Source organism: Protobothrops mucrosquamatus, unplaced genomic scaffold (genome assembly GCF_001527695.2).
Source record: "Protobothrops mucrosquamatus isolate PMUCROS unplaced genomic scaffold, P.Mucros_1.0 scaffold1519, whole genome shotgun sequence".
Taxonomy (NCBI): Eukaryota; Metazoa; Chordata; class Lepidosauria; order Squamata; family Viperidae; genus Protobothrops; species Protobothrops mucrosquamatus.
The window spans coordinates 453,171-467,819 of NW_015387691.1; the positions used below are offsets into that span (position 1 = coordinate 453,171).

Sequence of the window (14,649 nt, forward strand, 5' to 3'; positions counted from 1 at the left end):
AGACAAACTAGAAACAAAAATTAAAATAAGCAAGAAAATGGTAAGAGAACACTTATCCGACCTTGATGAGTATAAATCACTGGGACCCGACAGATAATATCCCAGAGTTCTGAAGGAGCTGGCAGATGTTATCTCAGAACCATTGCACCATATCTTTCAAAAATACTGAAGCACCAGGGAAGTACCTGAGGATTGGAAAAGGGTCGATGTGGTTCCCTTCTTCAAGAAAGGGGGAAAAAACAGACCCAGGTAACTACAAACCAATCAGTCTAACATCAATATCCAGGAAGATCCTGGAAAAGATAATCAAAACACAGATCTGCAAACAACTAAAAGCAAACAAAGTTATAACTAGTAGCCAGCACTTGTTAAAGACAGATCATGCCAAACCAATCTTATTTCATTCTTTGATAAAGTGACTGAATTAGTAGACCAGCGAAATGCTGTTGACATAGTATTCTTAGATTTCAGTAAGGCATTTGACCAAGTAGATCACAACCTACTTCTTGGTAAGCTAGAAAGAGGCGGAATAGACAACATCTCTACCAGATGGATTTGTAGCTGGCTGACAAACCGTACTCAACGAGTAGCCCTCAATGATACTACATCCACATAGAGAGAAGTAAGCAGTGGGGTACTACAAGGCTCCATCTTAGTTCCAGTACTGTTCAATATCTTCATAAATGACTTAGATCAGTGGTTCTCAACCTGTGGGTCGGGACCCCATTTGGGGTCGATCGAACATTTCACGGAGGTCACCAAGCAAGGCTGTCCGCCATTTTTTTTGTCCGCCATTTTTTTGTCCGCCATTTTTTCCCCCTTTTCCGGTGGGTGCCTTACCTCCCTTGGGCTGGGCCAGCTGGTGGTCGGCCTGCTCCGTCTCTGCCGCTTGCCAGCTACGCCTCGGCCAGCGCAGGGGGCGGAACCACGCATGCGCGGCGCTCCCGGGCAGGGAAAGTCCTTGACTTACAACCGGTTGGGTAGTCCTCGACTTACGACCGGTTTAGTCCTCGACTTATGACCGGTTTAGTCCTCGACTTATGATCGGTTGGGGTCACGGCATTAAAAAGGTTGAGAACCACTGACTTAGATGAAGGAAAAGAAGGGGAACTCAACAAATCTGCAAATGACACTAAACTGGTAGGAATAGCCAACACCAGTGGTGGGGTTCAGCCAGTTCGCACCACTTCGGCAGAACCGGTAGCTAATTTTTTGTGGCCCAGGCCCAGAATGGACTTCCGGAAGCGGCATCCACACAGAGAACCGGTTGTTCACATATTTGAATCCCACCACTGGCCAACACCCCAGAAGACAAACTCAGGATCCAAAAAGATCTTGACAAACTTAACAATGGGCCCTATTCAACAAAATGAACTTTAATGTGGAGAAAAGCAAAGTTTTACATTTAGGCAGGAAAAAACCAAAGGTATAAGTACAGATTAGGCGAGATCTGGCTCAAAAACAGTAACTGAGAGGGACCTTGGAGTCCTAGTGGACGATCACTTGAATATAAGCCAGCAGTGTGCAGCCGCCGCCAAAAAAACTAATACAATCCTGGGTTGTATAAACAGGGGCATAGAATCAAGATCATGCGAAGTATTAGTACCGCTTTATAAAACCATAGTAAGACCACACCTGGAATACGGCAACCAGTTTTGGTCACTGTACTCCAAAAAAGATTTTGAGACTTTGGAAAAAATTCAGGGAAGAACAACTAAGATGATCAAAGACCTGGACACTAAAACATATGAAAAATGGCTGCAGGACTTGGGTTTGGCTAGTCTAAAGAAAAGAATAAATGGTGACATGATAGCAGTATTCCAGTACTGAGGGGCTGCCACAAAGAAGAGGGGGTCAAATTATTCTCCAAAGCACCAGAGAGCAGGACAAGAAACAATGGTTGGAAACTAATCAAAGCAGTGGTGGTATTCAACTACCTTAACATCCGGTTCTCTGCGTGGATGCAGGCCTGGGCCTCCAAGGCCTAGAACGAACTTCCGGAAGTGACATCAATGCACTTCCTGTGGGCTGTTCTAGGCCTGGGGGTGGGCTTCCTCCAGGCCTCCGAGACCTAGAACAGACTTCCGGAAGTGACATCAATGCGCTTCCGGCGGACAGGCCTTGGCCTGGGAGGCCTCCACCAGGCCTAGAACAGACTTCCAGAAGTGACATCAATGCACTTCCTGTGGGCTGTTCTAGGCCTGGGAGACCTCCTCCAGGCCTCCGAGGCCTAGAACAGACTTCCAGAAGCAGTATGGGTTAAGCCGGTTTTCCGAACTCAACAAAATTTAGCTACTGGTTCTACCGAACTTTTTTTTTTTTTTAAGAAGAGGCTACACAGTCACTTATCTGAGATGGTATAGGTCAGGGATAGGCAACCTTGGTTCTTTTATGACTCGTGGACTTCAACTCCCAGAATTCCTGAGCCAGCCAGGAGTCCACGAGTCATAAAAGAGCCAAAGTTGCCTACCCCTGGTATAGGTTCTCCTGCTTGAGCAGGGGGCTGGATTAGAAGACATCCATGGTCCCTTCCAGATTCTATTCTATTCTATTCTATTCTATTCTATTCTATTCTATTCTATTCTATTCTATTCTATTCTTCTATTCTATTCTATTCCTTGTGATTTTGCCTCAGCATTCCCAAACATTTATTAATAGTATTCATCCCTACACTAAATAGCTTATCAGCTGTTCTTATCAGATTCCAAAGAGAAAAAAAGAGAAACAGATGAAGAATGTCTTTGAACCTTATGAGAGATTGGTTTCCTTTTTCTCATTCTCCTCTGCTACAAAATATTCACAATACTGCTGGTACAGGTTAGTTCTCTCCAACTTATCTGCGACCCCAGCCAGCATTAACAGTGATCAGAGGGAGGAACTACATTCCAAAACACTGGAGGGCACCAAGTTGGAAAAGGCTGTTTATACAACAGCCTTTGAAGAGAAGTAAAATGTCACTTTCTCTAAGTTTTTATCACTCAAAAGTTCTGACATGTGTCTTTTTCAATGATACCTAAATTCTGTTGCTTGAAGTTACTGCCTTGCGCTGCCTATGATGGAGTCAGCTCCTGTGAATATCATCCCAATAAGTCCTTCCCAGAGTGAAGAGAACATATCTTTGCAGAACTGAGCTTTTCCAGTCTGAAAGCCAGAGGGACAAAGGTGCAAGGCAAACTCATACCTCTCAAATAGCAAGCTGAGATCAATTCTAAATCATATGTCAACAGAGCCAGCATGATTAGCAGAATTGAAAATCCAAAATGCAAAAGTGAGGGATGACAAAAACGTTTGAGATACATACTTGCTGTATTAAATCTGCTATCCAACTTTTGCCTACATGCTTTTTGTTAGTCCTTGCAATATTAGTGTATCTTCTCTTGTTCTTTTATTAAAGGACATAGTTTTGCATCAGGACACTAAATCAAAGACTTTGGGGTTGATGGAAACTATCAAATTAAACTCGTATAAGCTAACATTAGATCTGACATTCAACAATAAGAGATGATAAAATTCATGTTTTATGTATTTTTCAGTGGAGAAAAATGACTTGATTTTAAAAGGAATGTATTGCTTTGAGAAAATGTACATTAATACACACAGAGTTCTTACTATTTTTTATATACCTCAATTTTATATATCATTATCCTCATTACTTTATCTCTCTTCTAAGAGAGCTCAAGCTATTTTTTTTATATGTGAGGCTCCTGTTAAAGAGGTAAAATAAAAAATAAGGGGCAAAATTCTTTATCTAGCATGAGATAAATTTTTCTATTTGCCTCCACTTTCGCTTTGACCTTAGCAGTTACAGTTTTAAAATAGTGTTTTCAGTCTTCTTCTGATAGAAGTTTTGTCATAAGACACAAGTACAATCTACAATGCTTCATTCATAGTCTTGATGATGATGTAGCCATGGGCAAACAGTTGAGTCCCTACTGACTGGTTGAAGCTGCTGTAGATAGGTTGCCTCCCCTCAGATCATTGCCCTCTATAGCAGAGGTCCCCAACCTTTTGAGCACCAGGGACCGGTTCCGTGGAGAGAGGTTTTTCCGTGGACCGGAGAGGGCGTGGTTTTGGGGGCTGCCAGCATCCCGCGGATGGGGCTTTGCTTGTTTATGCGGCCCGGTTTCTGGCCTGCTGTGGCCCGGTGCCGGTCCACGGACTGGGGGTTGGGGACCCCTGCTCTATAGTTATTTTGGCTTAGGTTGCAGGAGAAACTGGAGATTTGGTTTCTGAGAAGAATCCATCTATGTAAGGAGAATGTAATGCCTATGCTTGCAAAGTGCCATTCAAATGTTATGGGATTCCTTATGTACACTGGAATATCAATCATCTGGAAGACAATGCTAATCGTATTGACACATGCTTTCAAAAGACTTAGAGACCTGTATCTTAAAAGTATTGCTAGTTTAGTTTAACTAAGAAAGCGATATGTTGATGGTCTTGTCTGACAGATAAATTCATTAAAGAGTTCCTGCTGCTCCTGCCAAAAGGGGGTTTTCCATGCTATGTTTTCTACTGTTATTACTTGGGTGGGAGGCATTGCCACTTTGCTTGCTATAACAATATTGCACATATTCCATATGAAGCGTCCAAGTGTTGTTGATGGCCACTTACTACCTGTCCTGTCTTGGCTTGCAATCCTTACCTATTTTAAATATTTAAAAGTTGGGAAGAAAATGACAAGAGTGTTATCAATTTCCTATTCTAGCATAAGTGACAGAAAGCTAATAAAACTCTGTCCAGCTATCAGATTACTGGGTGAAGGATAGGCTAGGATGAAGTGGGAGAATACTTCCTCAATTCATGGCACAAGATAAAGCTCCTCTTGCTTTATCCTGCTCCATTGCCTGACACTGGGAGTGGGGAAGCAACACATTGCCAAATCTGTCCTTAATTTGTCCAAGAACAAAATCACTTGCAAAGCTCCTACTGAGATAGATTAAAGATGTCTATCAAGGCACTGCAAATTATGTCGCTAGATTATTTGACAACTGAAAATGTTGAGGAATATTAATATCCCTGTAGGGAGCAGCCCACAGTGAGTGAGTGCATCATGTGCACATAGCCACTTAACCCAGTACAGGTAGTCCTTGACTTACAACATTTCATTTAGTGACTGTTCAGTTATGGTGGCACTGGAAAAAGTGACAAGACCATTTTTCACAGTTACCATCTTTGCAGCATCCCCATGATCATGTGCTCAAAATTCAGATGCTTGGCAACTGATCATACTTATGACCACTGCTTTGTCCCAAGGTCATGTGATTACCTTTTGCAACCTTTTGACAAGCAAAGTCAATGGGGAACCCAGATTCATTTAACAACAGAGGTACTAACTTATCAACTGCAGTGATTCATTTAACAACTGCGGCTAGAAAAGTTGTAAAATGGGGCAAAACTCACTTAACAAATGTCTCACTTACAACATAAATTTTGGGCTCAATTGTGATTGGAAGTTGAGGACTACCCCTCTACCTCACTGAAATGTGAGAATACAGTATATGAAAGATGAACTTAGGCACATCTCTAGGCTAAAATCCCGATGACCACTAAATGTAGCAAAGATGCAGAAAAAAAAAAATCCTTTGCCGCCGTCAAGTGGTCGCTCAGATTTTTGCTGCCGAGATACAACCTTAGAGAAAGACAGCATAGAAATGCAAAAGCCTTGCCAAAAGAGCCGAAAAAGTATCGATTCTCTTCCGTTATTAAACTGAACCGACCTCCAGAAATGTTATTATAATACACCTCCTCCTCCTCCTCGTGTCCTTCCTCTATAGCAACCGACGAAGAGAAATTGACGGTCCTTTCACGTTCAGTCCCTCAACACGTAGTACAATAAATCGGGATGTTAGCAGCCCTACTCCAGCAGCGGCAGCGGCGGCGCTTCTTTATGCAACGGCGAGCGCGGCTCTCGGGCGCCCGTGCCCGCTCAGCGAAAGCGCTTCAGGTGCGTGAGCATGTGCAGAAACGGGGACCGAGGCCCGGAGTCGCGTAATTCTCTCGGCAGCGAGTGGCAGGCCGGCGGGTGAATGAGGCAGGCGAAAAGGCCAGCCCGCCCGCCCGCCCGCTCTGTCGCGCGGGCCCAGCTCCCTCCCCAGTGTCTCCTCCCCCGCGTTGGGCGGCTGCTACTCTCGCCGCTGCTGTTCGCGAGGAGCCCTCCCTCGTCTTTCTCATCCCCGCCCGGAGCTGCTTCTCTCCCGGCGGTCGCTACCGGCTGTTTGCCTCCCCCCGCCGCCGCTGTTCGGCCTGCTGCCAGAGGGCGACGCTTCCCTTTGACACATAAACAAGGTAAGGGGAGGGCAGACGGAGCAGCTCCCTCGCGGCGTCCCGGTCCGCGCCGTCGGAGCCTTTTGGCCCAGAGAGAAATGGCAGCGGCTCTCGGGGGCTGAAGCCGGCCTTGGCAGCGGCGGCAGAGAAAGGCGAGCCCTCGCTTAGTTTGGTCCCCCTTTCCGCGGGCCCGTGAATGAGAAGCGGGGGAAGATTCCGTTAGCAGAAATCGCCGCGGGGAAGAAGAGCCGATCTCGGTCTGAACCCCCCGCCCCATTTCCCTCTCCGTCCGTTGGCGAGCGTGTGATCTGGGTGACCGGAGCGGCCGGGCTAGGTTGGTCTCAGGCTAGGCGGTCCCACGGGGCTTGGGGAGAGGGTTATCTCAGACAGGGAGGTGGGAGGGGGATCCAGCTTCCCTTGCGTTAATCGGTTTACGTGAGTGCTGGTTGTGTATGTTCGTTGTGGGAGCGATTAAGGGAGAGTGACATCAACTGCCTCTGGAAAGTCTCTTTTCCCCCCCACCCCCACCCCCCGGTCCGTCGAACTGTAATTTTCCTTCTCAGTTAAAAGGCGATTGTGCAACTTTGTACACAAGAATGTGCAGTGAAGGAAAGACGGTGACGGGCAGGAAAATCTGATTTGAGCTGGCTGTGGGTTTTCACCCAGCGAAGGTTTTGCCTGACAGGTTTTTTGTTTGGGGTGGAAAGGAAGCAGAGTCTCTTCGCTCCCCGGCCCTCGCCTCTAATCGGAATATTTAACGAAATTTGCGAAGCATGAAGGAGAAACGGAAGAGGTAAGGAATTGTGCCTTAAAGCCTCCAAGGGGAATCTTTGAAAATATCTTCTTTTCCCCTCCCTCCCCCACCCCACCCCACCCGGTGCAGGCTTGGCTTTGTTGATCGTCTTGGAAGGGGAAGTGCAAGTGGGTAAGCGAGGCCCTTGTTGCCGGGAAATGAAGCCGCTTCGGCCGGTCTCCTTGTCAATTGGGATGACATTACTCGCCTCCTAGCTTTACCCCCCCCCCGTCCCCAAATCTTTACTTTCGGTTTCTCGTATTATTTCCCGGATGAGCATTGCATACGCACGTACTGGAAAAAGCCTTGCTTAGACCATCTTGGTAGTTGTGACAAGGCTTTCCCTCCCCCTCCCTGTTAAATTGCAAAACAACAACATCGGAACCTTTGAATAATCGTGGCCTAGTAATGTTTGCGATGTCTTATAAGACAGGCTACACGAGAAAGTTGTAACTGCATCCTGACCAGTTTCTCTTTACTGCTGGCTCCGTATTAAGGTGTTGTTTTTTTAGTCATGCTTCGGATTGTTTGGAATATGGGAAAACTGAATGAGATGACCCCCCCCCTTCTAGCAGCACTGGTTATAAAAAAAAAGAACAAAAAAAGAACCAGTTGCTGTTTGTTTCTGAAAAGAGGGTTTGCCTTTTACATTTATTTTTTGCATTGTTCATTTGATAACCTACCCTCTTTATAGAAGCTCAAGGCACTTGCGTGAAGATCCTTCTTCACCTTCTCTCAAAACAACCTTGTGAGGTGGTTAATTTTTATCTCTACTCAACCTAATTGACAGAGTTATTCTGATGGGAAAACATTTGAAAAGTGAGTGTTATGTTCCAAGTAAAGCTGCCTTTTGCAGTTGGCTGGTGGTGATTTTGTCAATGCTGATGGTGTTCAAGTGGGGCTTCATATTTTTTGGGATTGTACCTAAGGCACCTATTACTATTTGGTACCATCTTTGCTTTATTTTGCTACAGTCGTTCTATTTCTTTTTGCAGGTCTTTGTATTTTGTTATCTTCTCCAGTTCTTTCTTTTCTATTCTGCTGTCTCTGGGTAATACCATGTCCACTATCCAGACTTTTCTGTCTTTCAGAATATCGACAGTTGTTAAATCTGTGGTGTTATGTGGCAGGTGCTTGTCTGTTTGAATTATAAAGTTCCAGAGCATTGTCTATTATTATTATGGTTTGTCCAATAGTCAGCAGTTTTTAAACTAGATTTGGCATTTTTAACTACCTATCAAATCCTTCCCAAAGACCTGGGATAGGCAGATGTTGTTTGATGGTTTAGTTATCATCACAAGATAAAATATATTTGAGTGATGCTCCACATGTTTTGGGAATACAACAAGGTGGCTATTATTAGTACTATCTTAGCTGTCTTTTGCCATAGTCCTTCTACTTCTACTTGCATGTTTGTATTTTGTAATATTTCTAGTTCTTTCTCTTCTACTGTCTCCAGATTCTACCATGTTTCTCCAGTTCTCCATATGCAGGCCATATTTTCCTTCTCATTTTTAGTGTTAGTGTCTCATTTTTTAACTTTATTTCATTAATTTGAGTATAAATTAAGAGGTCAGTATAACTTCATATTGAACCATCCTGTCACTTCTCTTGCTTATCTCATATAACATTTCCCGTATGTGTAGGATAGCTGTTTTTAGGGAAGGATTTCTTTTTATCTAGCTCATAAGTATAGCATTGTTTTGTTTTGTAACTTAGCATATGGCATCTGTCTAGAAATTTCATTTGTGAATTTTGAATCAGAGAAGAATCTGATTCTTATGAGAAGTCATAAATAACACTAAACTCACAATCTTAAGGACATGAAATTCAACATAGTTTAATAGTTTTCACATTAAAAATACTGTAATATGTCTTGCTTGATATATAAATCAAACAAAGTATAAATCTGGAAGGGGACAAAGGTTTAATCTTTTTGGTTTAATTAATATGAGTGGGTTCTGAATGTTCTTTAACTTTGAATAGATTGTACTTTAGCTTTTATTTAGTTTGCGTTAGTAGCAAACCACACATTTAGTGAGATGCAATCTATATATCATTTTGTTAGTAATACTTGTTATTAGACACAAAGAGAGTTGCTTTTATATAAATGCCCATGTAAGATGTATAACCATGACTTTTACTTGATGACAAATGGGGCCAAATAGAATTTGAAAATGGGCACACTAATATTTGTGGTAAATAAAATAATAATAATAAAAGGCTATATTTTAGCTTTGGCCTTAATAGTGTAGAGCTTAACAGTGCTTTGTAGAAGTAGAAGAAAAAGCTTTAAAAAGAAAACACTCAAGTAAAATATCTCCAAAATGTAATCACTATAATAGTATGAGTTACTCTTACCACCCTTTCTTCACCCTTTTAGGATAATATTCATTACATATGATAAAATGAGCTCAAATCTACAAATTATGACACAGTAAAATTATAGTTTTAATACTAAAAATGCTTCTTCCTGAATTCAACTGGACCTTAGGACAGGCATGGAGGGATTTGTACTATAAGAGGTCAGAGGACTCCCCCCCCAATAATATAGGCTTGCCCTCTGAAAATAATTACACTGTCATTTCATATGATACTATTCTTTTTTCTCTATATGCGGGTCATATTTTCCTTCTCATTTTTAGTGTCAGCTTGCTAGTTCTAAACAGAAGTTAACTTTGAAAACCCTATGCATATATTTAAGGGTCAATATTGTGGTTTGATCATTATTTGATCAGTCTTCATCTAGGATTGTCACAGTGATAAGGTATCCATTAGGATGGTCCAATTAAAGATAAATTACCTCACTTTTAATTTAATGAAAACTGTTGAGAAATAATCAGAATATTGATCTCCAGCAGCTCTGACTGAATCTCAGTGAACTTATCACAGAGTCCATTTGCAGCTCTATAGATAACCATAATGGTAGAAATCAAATCCTCTTTTTTTTTTACCACAATTGCATTAATTGAATCACATCCAATTTTACTGTCCTGGATGGTAAATAATGTTACAGCAATTAAATCATCTCTTTTGGAGGATGACCCATGAGTTAACCCTGCTGCGCGCTGTTCCTGTTCCTCAATCTATCCACATTACCAACTGTTTCAAGTAAGTTCATCACACTTCCTTTTTGGGAGGGGGGGAGGGGAAGATTTTAAGCAAAGATAAAATAGAAGAAATATTTAATGTCATTGCAATTCTGTCTGGGATAAAGCTTCATGTTTGAATTTATTTTTTGTTTTAAAGATGCAGAAGTCCTGACATAAAAAAGTGATTACTGAGTGTTTCCTTTTGCTGGCTATCTTCTTACCAGGGTATTGTAATTATTGTGGGCTGCTTTGGGATAGTTAGTAATTAGGTACCACTTGGAACATTCCTCTATTTGCCTGCATTCATCTTCACCACTGTCTCTCTGCTGTGCTGGCCACTAGTAATTGCTTGACTCAACTCATCCTCAAAAATACTTAAAAACCACCTGAGTCTGTGAATGATGCAAGGTGGACTTCCTCATTTTTCTATAGTGATAATTTTAATCTGATTTGGAGGCAATTATGGATGCTCCATATCTTTATATAGACATAATACATCTACTGTGCTTGACCTCCTAGACATATGACTTGATCAAAGAATTGAAAGTAATATATAGATTGAGTGCTACATTTTTTTCAGTTCCTAGTGGAGGACTGGGTTTTAATTTCGGATAATTTGTATTTTTTCTGATGGATCACTGCAGATGCTGAATCATGTTTTGTGTCTTTTGGAAGCCTGAAACTAAGTTATCATTACAGTAATGTACTGACAGCTCTGTATTTCTGTGATTGATTTAGAACAGCAGCCAGATTTTAAGTACTGGATGGTTAGGCAAATGAGATGGCTTTCAATATGGGTAAGACAGATATGAAACTAGTACTTTCTAGGAGCGGTATATTTTTTGTGATTGGAGTTTAAACTCCCAGTGGCTTACAGTCTCATTTACAAAAAGTTTGAGCCATTTCTCCTGCTTGCTGGAGTTATTATTAAGCTGAATTTGAATTCTGGTGATTGAATGGGCAAATGCTTACTCTCTTGACTTGTCTTTAATAATAAATGATTGTTTTTAAAGGACATTCTAGCAATCTCTTTGACTCTGTTCCTATTATCCTTGGTCTCTCCCTCTTTCTACTTTTCGCAGCCTTCAAGCATATATTTTTTTCTGCTCTATCATCTATCTAAAGAATGTGACTTTCTGCTTATTGTTCACTGCCTTAAGAAAGCAATTACTCTTTATTTGGTCTGGGATTGAATGTTTCTTTTTGTAGTCTGCAGTACTCGCAGCAATCAAATGTGCGCACACCCATAATTTTCAGTGCAGTTTTCACAGGCATATATTATTAATGGAAGCACTATTACTTTTAGCATTCTGATCTTTGTTGTACTTGAATTCTCTCTATGATTTTGTATAAGCTTGTACTGCTTCCGTTTCCAGAATATCTATCATCTTCACTTTTTGGCTGTTGACTTTAAGTTCATTAAGTGCGCAGGTCAGTTGATAATACATTACCTTTTTCTTTTTAACATTAATTCAGATTTTTCACATCTAGTTTTACTTGTGTAATACATTTTTAAAAATCTTCTTTACTTGCAGCTAACCCAATAATGCTAGTCTATCTTATTTGTTACTGTTTTTACTTCTTAGTAAAATGATGACAGATTTCAGCTGTCATCTCTTGCAGTCCCGGCATTCTTATAATGCATTTCTAGTGGAAGTTAAATATATATGGCAAGATACATAACTTTGTTTTACTTGCTTCACTATTCTGAAACATTCTGTTTCTCCAAACTCATTTTTTTCTGTAGTTTGTTTATTATAAAGCTTCCTCAAGAATAATCAGGCATTATGGCATAACCAATATTCTTAACACTGTATGTTCTACATTCTGGTGTAATTTACACAAGGACCTTCTTGTATTCAATGAAGCAAAGGTGAAGCTGCTTCTTATATTTTCTTGCTTTTTTATTATCTATCTTATGATAGCCATCTGATCTTATGTCCCTCTGTTTTTTTATGAAACCTATCTCTTTAGTTGGCATTTTTCCATATATGGCTATGTTAATCTTTGCAAAATCTTGAGCAAACCCTTGCTTGTGTGAGAATTAGTACAATGGTTCAATAAGTTCTACATTGTCTTGTATCTCTTTTCTTCAGTGTAGGTATATTCACTGATCTTATTTCTAGACTATTCAACTTTGGTTCATATTAGCTGACATAGAGCAAGTAACTTCTCCTGCACCTTAATAACAATTCAGCAGTTGGCATTTCATCTGTTCTAGATGCTTTCCTATATGAAAGCTGGTCTGTTGTGTGTCACATCTCTTTTTATAATGAGACTGATTCCTGAGTATATTCTTTTTATTAAAGTTTCTGTAATTAAGCAGAATACTATTTCATTTTTAATTGAGATTTCCTTTTCCCGTACTTTATTCTTTCTTGCTTGACCTTAGAAATCTCCATTCATTCATTCATTCATTTATTCATTCATTGTACAACCTGTTTGTTCCCTAGGGGTCTCCTCCTTTGACTTTCTGTATCTCTAGGGATTTCACATCTCTACCAGAATGTGTCCTAGTTGACTATATTTGACAATTCTATCATTTTACTTTCTATTGGTATTTTCATTTTTATTCTGAAATTATCCATCTGGTAACATCCAGATGCCTTTTTTTTTAGGGTGAGGGTGGCACTGTCTGTCTTGAAGGAGGAAATGGTATGATCCCTTCTATTGTTTGTTTTCTGTTGGTCCATAGCAGAAAGGTGCAGTGATGATTGCAAGAGTAATTTTTTGAGTATGTCTAACCTATTTAGAGCTAATTATCTTTCCCTTTATATTTTAGTTCAACTTATATAAAGTATAGTTGCTAGCCACTAAAGAGGTGTAAAATGTTCTGTGCACAGGCTATTCCATGCACAGAACACTGTTTCGAGTAGTCCATACTCAAAGTATGGATCAGATCAAAGTATATGTTTGGTCCATTCTGAATAGAAGACAATGGTGAAAAGGCAAGACCGTTGGGCATAGCTAAGGGGAAGGAAGGAAGATAGGGTAAGAGCAATGAGCAAATGCAAGCACTTAAAGGAAACAAGAGGGGGAAAGGATCAGAGGAACTTAGTGGGAATGCCACACTTGAATTCAAGCACAGGGAAGTAAGAGAAATAATAAGGGTGGTTTGAAGTTAGATAAGTTGGCATACAGGCTGATATACAGGCTAGAAGGAGAAGAATGCGCTGTGTACTACTATTGTCCTGTTTGTCTGAAAGGACTACCAGAACCACAAAAGGGATCCAGTTTCAATTTGTCCAGGTCTTAATATGCCTATAATAGTAATAGCACTTAGACTTATATACCGCTTCACAGTGCTTTACAGCCCTCTCTAAGTGGTTTACAGAGTCAGCATATTGCCCCCAATAGTCTGGATCCTCATTTTACCAGCCTTGGAAGAATGGAAGGCTGAGTCAATCTTGAGCTGGTGAAATGGTCTAGGCCATGGGTAGGCAACCTTGGCTCTTTTATGACTCGTGGACTTCAACTCCAGAGTCATAAAAGAGCCAAGGTTGCCTACCCCTGGTCTAGGCAGACTTCTGCACCACAGTGTACTCACTGTTTGGATGGGGCTATTCATCCACATTTCTGTAATTGAGGGAATAGTAGACATCCCTATTTAGACCTTCCTCAAATAAGAAAATGTGAAGAATTGTAATTATTAGTTCTGATTTGTGCTTTCATAGTTTTATATATAAAATATTTTATGAAAATTATTGCCACATGTAGAGACTTTTTTTTCTAGAAATAGTCTCTTCGCATGAAGACTTTTGGTAAATGCAGAGAGCTTATAGACAGGAAAATCGCATTAGCCCTTTTCTGATTCTTTTTTTTCTGATTATTGAAGCAATTGTTTTATAAAAAGTATATCTTGAAATACTTTGATTTTCTGTGTTACGCAGGAGATTGGATTCAGCGGCCAAAATGGTCCCTTTCAGCTCTGAGATTATATAATGTGATTGTTTTATTGCCTATTATTATTCTGGTTTGTTGCACAAACAAATGTTCAGAGTGGATTCGACATTTTTATCCACCATCGAATTCTTCCCAAGTTTATTATTATCAAAATGATTCTGCTAATATCCCTATATTTTCTTAGTTTTCGTATCATCATCCAGAGACCTTAAAGATAGAAGTATAGTTTTCACACACTATAGGAATTATTCTGAATGGTTGTAATATTCTATCAGAATGGCTGCTAACATCCTCAGGATCCTGTTGACCAATAGCATTTTATCAGTCATGGACACGGCAAAAGGAAGACAGGAAAGCTATATTTTTACTGGCATTAACAACAGGAAACAACCATCCTTATAACCAGGGCTTTTTTTCAGCCGGAACGCGGCGGAACCGCGTTCCGGCACCTTTTTCCGGGCCGGCCGCACCGGAAATAGCCCCTCCCACACCGGAAATAGCCCCTCCCAAATTTTACTTGCATTCCTGTTCTCTAAAGGGGCGGTCCTAGGGTTTGATGAGGGCGTGGCCAGGTTTGAGTTCCGCCACCTTTTC

The 14,649-nt window shown here is 40.8% G+C and overlaps 1 protein-coding gene across 1 annotated transcript in view; it reads left to right on the forward strand.

Moving 5' to 3' along the window:
- The first annotated feature begins 6,855 nt into the window (after positions 1-6,855).
- The window catches only part of ELF2 (E74 like ETS transcription factor 2), a 43,126-nt gene continuing 35,332 nt past the window's right edge, over positions 6,856-14,649 (forward strand). The window contains exon 1 of the mRNA XM_015822295.2: positions 6,856-7,060. The gene's annotated coding sequence lies outside the window, so the exon portion shown is untranslated. The remainder of the gene's footprint in view (positions 7,061-14,649) is intronic.